Source organism: Canis aureus, unplaced genomic scaffold (assembly GCF_053574225.1).
Source record: "Canis aureus isolate CA01 unplaced genomic scaffold, VMU_Caureus_v.1.0 ptg000196l_RagTag, whole genome shotgun sequence".
NCBI lineage: Eukaryota > Metazoa > Chordata > Mammalia > Carnivora > Canidae > Canis > Canis aureus.
Genome location: NW_027554474.1, coordinates 177572 through 184809, shown reverse-complemented (window position 1 = coordinate 184809; position 7238 = coordinate 177572). Strand labels below are relative to the sequence as shown.

General features: G+C 35.6%; 2 long non-coding RNA genes across 4 annotated transcripts in view; one reads left to right on the top strand and one right to left on the bottom strand.

Annotated features, from left to right (window-relative positions):
- The first annotated feature begins 301 nt into the window (after positions 1–301).
- LOC144309721 (uncharacterized) overlaps positions 302–7238 on the top strand; it is a 32037-nt gene continuing 25100 nt past the window's right edge. For 2 of the 3 annotated variants that reach the window (XR_013375624.1, XR_013375626.1), the window contains exon 1: positions 2215–2635. This is a non-coding gene — a long non-coding RNA (uncharacterized LOC144309721). Of the gene's footprint in view, positions 481–2214; positions 2636–7238 lie in introns of those variants that run through there. The other variant, XR_013375625.1, reaches the window with a different exon arrangement.
- The window catches only part of LOC144309722 (uncharacterized), a 49835-nt gene continuing 44348 nt past the window's right edge, over positions 1752–7238 (bottom strand). The window contains exons 3-4 of the long non-coding RNA XR_013375627.1: positions 6711–6784; positions 1752–1932 (exon numbers count right to left, since the gene is read on the bottom strand). This is a non-coding gene — a long non-coding RNA (uncharacterized LOC144309722). The remainder of the gene's footprint in view (positions 1933–6710; positions 6785–7238) is intronic.

Genomic DNA, 7238 nt, shown 5'->3' with positions numbered 1-7238 from the left:
CAGGATCAAGTCCCATATCGGGCTCCCTGTAGGGAGCCTACTTCTCCCTCTGCCTATGTCTCTGCCTCTCTCTCATGAATAAATAAATAAAATCTTTAAATCAAAACAAAGGTTCTTGTGCTTCCTGCTCAATTCCAAATAAAACCAAAAACATTCCAATGCAAATAGTTGTCCCGTATGCAATTATCATCTCAATAAATTCTATTTTCATTTCAACAAAATGTAATTGGTGAGAACAACTGTGGGTGATACATTTATTCTTAAATTAACAATAACTTTGGCCTTCTAAAAAAGCATAATTTCAGGTTTTTTTCCCTGTAATTACTAGTCTTCATATCTTTGAAATTTCTAGGGAAAAAAAATTTATTTCCTGGGGAAAATGTTTTGAGTAAGCCTCTAAACCTCATCTGCAAAATAAGAAAGATCACACTGACTTCATAGGGTACATGAGGATTAAAGGGGCTAGCTAACATATGAAAAGTAAGTACAAAGTGCCTGACATATTAATATAATATCATTATATAATAGAATTTATTAATATCATGTAGTAATATGTAATATCATTATAATATATAATAGCTATGTCATTATTACTCCATTTGCCTGTATTTACTCAATCCTTAGGCTAGACCTAGAAGGGTCACTATTTTTTTTTAGCCCATTTTACAGAGGAAACTGAAGCATAGATAATTAAAAGGCTATTGATTTTCTTACATAGTGACATGGCAGGATTTTCCTGGTAAGTTGTAGAATAAGATTCACACCTTGAAACCAGCTTTAAACTGGGGCATCTGGGTGGCTCAGTTAAGTATTAGTGATTTCAGCTCAGGTCATGATTTCATGGGTCATGACATTGAGCTCTGCGTTGGGCTCTTGGGCGCAGCAGGGAGGCTGCTTGGGATTCTCACCCTCTGTCTCTCCCTTCCCACTTGCTGGGAAGAAATCTTTAAAAATAAAGAAATCTTTAAAAAAATAATAAGAGGAACTTCAGATTTACTAATCTCTTACTTTCCTTGAACTCTCTTCTGATCACTACTCTACTTACTCAGTTGGAAAACAACAAATACATAATGAGAAGTTATCTCTCCTATTCATTCATAGTCAAAGCTACCTTATTGGGCTTTTATTTTCTAACACCTTCTATCTTCCAGCCTCTTTTGTTTTTAGTTTATAGATGATAAAATATTACAATTAAGCATAAATACTTAACCTTAACACTTAAATACCTGGCACTTAGTTGGTAGTCACTATTATTTATTGAAGGAACGAATGAATGAAACCCAACACTAAAGGGAAAAAAAGACTTACAGAAGAAATAAAAACTCTAATTCTTACACCACCACTCAGGCTAATGATAGGACCAATGGAAGATAAAAATAGAAGAAAGCCTGAACTAGATGTGGAAACTAGGAAAAGTGGCGTTACATGCCAGAAACATAACAGAATTTCTGCTAAATATAAAGGGAATGGGAACAAACTATAGGAAGTCACAAAAGGTCAACTGTACATAGAATTTTACAAACTGTTTTTATCATTATCTCTTAAAATTTTTTTCCAGGTGAATATCAATATTACCACTTCATTTGCTTATCAACATCTCATTACATGTATATATATGATTTATTTCATTCTTGCTACCATTTAATTGTATCAATTTTTGCTTTTATAAAACTGGCATTGAACATTGAGAATTTTTCTTATTTTTAAAGGCACCTGCTTGCAGAATGAAAACATGATTACAAAAGTTTTTTTTAAAGATTTTATTTATTTATTCATGACAGACACAGACAGAGAGAGAAAGCGAGGCAGAGACACAGGCAGAGGGAGAAGCAGGCTCCATGCAGGGAGCTCGACGTGTGACTCGATCCCAGGTCTCCAGGATCACATCCCAGGCGGAAGGCGGCACTAAACCACTGGGTCACCGGGGCTGCCCTGATTACAAAAGTTATCAAGAAAAAAATAGATAAAAGTTAGTATATATGACAAAAGATTAAAAAGCAAAAGAAGTTGAAAACAGCAAAATAAGATGACAGAAGAGCAAATATATTAGTAAATGAATATAAATGGAAGAATGTACCTCTTAAGAGGTTAAGAAAAAAACCTGTGTTCAGGTCTGAAGCTAATCAACTTCATTCAGGTTATATAAGGCACTAGAAGGAAAGTTACACATAAAAAATTAAAAGGATATGCAAGAAGAAATTAGGCAAATGGTTGTATAAAGGACCCAGGTCTTTTCCATCTCTGTGCTCTGACATCCCTGTTTGGGTTTTTAGGCTTCTAACGAGATGGTTGCAGCGATTCTGGGTGTCATACCAGAAACAGCAATATCCAGGTGGAAATAAGAGACCCCAGCTCTTGCTCAGAAGAAGGACACTTTCCCAAAGACTCCCTACCTACCCACACACTTCATTTTGGCCAGCACTGAATCCCACGCCTAATGATCTATCAACTGAAAAAAAGAATGGATTCACCCTTAAACCAAACAAACCTTCTCCTGAGACACTTAGCTGTGTGAGAAAGAGGTGGCTACCTGAACAAAACTGAGGTCCTGGTTCTACTAGAAGAGGGATAAATGGATGCTGGTTGAGCAACCAGTGATGATCACAACACCAGATAAATAGGAACCAAAGAAAAGGTGATGTATACTAAACAGATTTAAGCACAAAACAGCATTATTAAAGATCAAGAGCTACTTAGTGATAAATTTACCAGGAAGACATAATTATTCTGATTATGTATCCACCTAAAAACATAACCTCAAAATACATGCCAAAAAGTAAGCAGAAAAACAAGAGGTGGCAGGAAGGGGTGGCTAACAATTTAGATCATAGTGGAAAATCATATAGATCATAGCAGAAAAAGGTTAACATACCTTTCTGAGAGGCAGATTGAATAGATCAAAATTAAGTAGAAATTGAGAAAATCTGAACAACAGAATTATTAAGCTTGACATAACATATATATGTGTGTGTATACATATATATGTTGTATATGTATACAGTCCTATAAATAAATATGGCATATACATATTAATTTCAAGCACACATTGAACATTTTCAAAAACTGATCACCACTTGACCACAAACACAACTCAAAAATACAATGCAACAAAGTTACAAATGCAATCAATAGCTAAAGAGAGCCAAGAAATTGATAAATTCAGAAATTTTAAAACCTACTTCTAAATAATTCATGGGTTAAAAAGAAATCATACTGAAAATTACCAAATAGAACTGATTGGCAATGTAACCCGACATATTAAAAACACACAGGATTATTTTCAGGGAAAATTCTTTCTAAGCAAACTGGAGTTAATCTTTTTCCTACAGCATATTTCCATCCCAAATGCTGACAGTGATAGAAAAACTTAGGAAAACATCTTACTTCTTCTATATACATTGGAAAGATTGCCCTTTGTTCTTTCTTTCCCTGAATGTTTTCATGAAGCCTCAACCAGAGTCCATATGCTGTTCATTTTCTCTTTATTAAGCATTTTTGTGGCAATTTTATACAATAGCCAGTCCAGTAATGGTCAGCCTTTCTCCACTGCCACCCCATAGAGAAATGTTTTCCTTATTCCATCAGGTACCTATCAGAAAAATCTCCTACTCTCTTGACCCCTCCACAAAGAAATCTAAATTGCCTTCCTTGGTGACTCTTCACAACTCTACACATTGGTAACCTCCTCTTTCTAGAACACCCACATGTGAATTTAAAACTCTATAGACAGGAGAGATATTGGTTCAAAGCCATGCAACATTTACCTTCTAACAGTAATTCAAATGTGTTGCATGGTCAACCTGACACAAGGAAGGAGGAAGAAAGAAATTAGCAGTTTGGTGTCTGCTCTATATACAGAGAGGGTGTGCAGAGAGGCTTCCACTTGACTTATCAAATGTGTAGGATAATAAACCCAAGTAAGGAAGATGAATGGGATGACTTCAGCCTGCAGGTATATTATAAAAATAATACATTATTATTTTACTTGAAATTGATTTGTTCTCATGGGTATCTAAATATGCACAAATATTTTTATGGATCATATGTTTGGTAAAGAGTGATTCTGCACATGGTTGCATTAAGGAAAACCCATTTTAGTTTCCTTTGACTTCATTCTAAGATCACAAATGTTGGCACTCTTTACCCGAACAAAGGATACACTTCCTTAAGCATGTTTCATGATAATAGCTTTCATTTTATTTTGGTTGGCTAGATGTATATGGCCTCTCCAAGTCCTCAATTATATAACCTGGGATTTCCACATTGTTTTTGACAGAAAAGTAGAACAAAAATAAGTTATGCAGACAAAATTTGAAACACATGATATGGAATTGAAAGGACTTAGTGATGAAAAAGTCTGAGTTAGTGGTAATCAAATCTTGAAATAGATTTGTTCTTAAGCAAACAGTTCAAAGTATTTGGCTATGCATCACTGTTTTTTCAAGCTTGAAAAGATTATATTGCTCTGTTTCTCAACTATAGTATATTTACAGCTGGACTTTGAAACTGATGCAGTAAACATCAAACTCTTATTCCAATCTTGAGTTATATTCTCCATTAAGCAGCCACTGCAGGGCTCTGGCTTCAGTATCACAGTATCAAGACTTGGTACAACTGAGGAAAAATAATAAGGTTTGAAAACTGTGGGCTGTTGCAATAGATATTTTGCTTTCATCATTGCAAAAGGATTGAACTGTTTTAATATTTTAATGGTATAGAGCCAGGTTATATTAAACACTTATTTAGTATCTATTATCCAATATCTTATAAGCTCTTAGTCTATTTGGGGGTTATGAATGTTTGTGTGAATCTGATGAAAGCTATGGCTCTGCATCCTCAAAATTTTGATGTAATTTCAGTGAGTGGGCTCATAGACTCATAAATTCACTCATGGATCCCAGTTAAGAATCTTAGCCCTAAAGAATCTGAAAATGTAAACTCTGAAAAAAAAGGTTTTCCTTGACTTTTGGAACACAAGATGCTCTTATTAGACACTAGATGTACATAGGAGACATCCATTTTAGGTAATTTTTAAAAGAACACTCATGAGAATATTAAAGAGAAACTATGTAATTGTTAGAAAGATTTTAAGATTTGAAATCTTTTCACCAAAAATTGACATCAACCTCAAAAATGGATAGCTAAAGTGCTAGATTAGATTCCAAGTTCAAATGGTTTTATTTTTCATTTTTTATTCTATTAGATAAAAAAATGCTAACTCACAATTATAGGTCATCAGAACTGGCAGAAAATGTTTTATGGATCTGACAAATGGCTCTGGATATTTGGATTGAAATTATGGACAAACTTCCAATTGAGGACTACTTTCAGCATTCTGTCAAAGACCAAATCAAGGAACATACCACACTCAAGAGCTGGACTGTTGTATGCTTTGAGTTGGAAGTTAGGGGCAAATGATTTCCATTCTTTGGTTCCATTTGACTCTGAAAAGCATTCCCACTTCTGTTACAGCATATGTATGTGGTTTTATAATGTGCCCAATATGATGTCATTATTTTTTTCCTCTGAAGATGGAAGAAAATTGAGTATTTGATGTTTGAAAGGACTTATACACAGCATGATAGAGCTGTTTGCACCAGAGTTTGATTTTATTAAGAAATTCTCTTTTTTTCTCTTAAACATCAAGAAATTAAGTTGTTTTTGGCTCTGAAGTGATAGGATCAGGCCATTAACAAAACCCACTATACTGCAATACAAGCTACTTTGGCAAACCTCTTGAAATCATGGCAATGCTCTTTGCTAGCATTTTTTAAGAGGAATTGAAATATATAATATAACATTTCTTACTGAAGTTGAGGGCCTTCCTCTCACTTTCAACATATGATAAAAGTGAATATTGTACATGTTCATCGTTCACTGAGCATGTTGAATACAACTCATTACCAACAGTTCTAATTTGGTTATAGTCCCATTTACCACTATTACCCCCATATTTTTTTAAAGATTTTTATTTATTTATTCATGAGAGAGAGAGAGAGAGAAGTAGAGGGAGAAGTAGGCTCCATGCAGGGAGACTGATGTGGGACTCGATCCCGGGTCTCCAGGATCACAGCATGGGCTGAAGGCGGCCTAAACCACTGAGCCACCCGGGCTGCTCTATTACCCCCATATTTAATCAAGGATAAAAAGCATATTAATGGCCACTATATCAGATAGGACATAGATACTGTTGCAGGTTAAACCAAAATACAGAGCCTAAAACAACAGAGAAGCTTATTTTTTTTTTGAGAAGCTTATTTTTCTCCAATACTAAGGATCTTAGTATTCAAGGTGGTGCCAAGGGTCTGTCCCATAAAATCAGCAGATGGCCATGTTCCTTCTCTCTTGGCCTAGTGCTCTTCTAGATGTTGCCCTTGTCTGCATTGTCTAATAGAGCCCACTAGATCCATAATTAGTCATGGCAAGGAATAAAAGAGAAGGGGAGGGTACAAACCATAAAACTGTCCATGTAACTCATCCAATAGCTATAGTCATATGGCCACAACTGGCTGCAAGAGAGGCTGGAAGATGTCACCTTTATTCCGGGTGGCCATGGACCCAACTAAAATAGTCTAATACCATAAAAAGGGGAGATAGAGGATGAACATTGAGTATAAATAGTAGTCTTTGTCAGAGCCACCCTGTAAATCAAGCATTATGGGTTTGACTTTCACTCGAAACCTTTTATTACCAAGCAACACATTTCTTACCAGAGAATTTGTGTTCTGTCCGTTTAGCCCAACTTTTTTCCTGGTCTTCATAAGGGAACTTTCACAATTGTTAACTAAACCAAAAAAAATAAGGTTTTTCAGTGATAAATAGAATTTTTTTTTAAAAAGAGCACTTTCTCCTAATCCTTTCCCAGCATATATTCTTTGAACAAATTATTATTAAGCATATAAGTAATTTAATTCACTCATAAAGTAAAATATCTGCACACATACACAATTAGGGAGTTTTCTTTTTTTTTTTTAAGATTTTATTTATTTATTCATGAGAGACACACAGAGAGAGAGGCAGAGACACAGGCAGAGGGAGAAGCAGGCTCCATGCACGGGGAGCCCGACGTGGGATTCGATCCCGGGTCTCCGGGATCACGCCCTGGGCCAAAGGCAGGCGCTAAACTGCTGCGCCACCCAGGGATATAGGGAGTTTTCTTTTGGTCCAACTCAAATTGGGAATTTGTTGGTTCTGGTCACAAGGACTTCCAAAGGGTGATGCCACCTTTCGGCACAAGT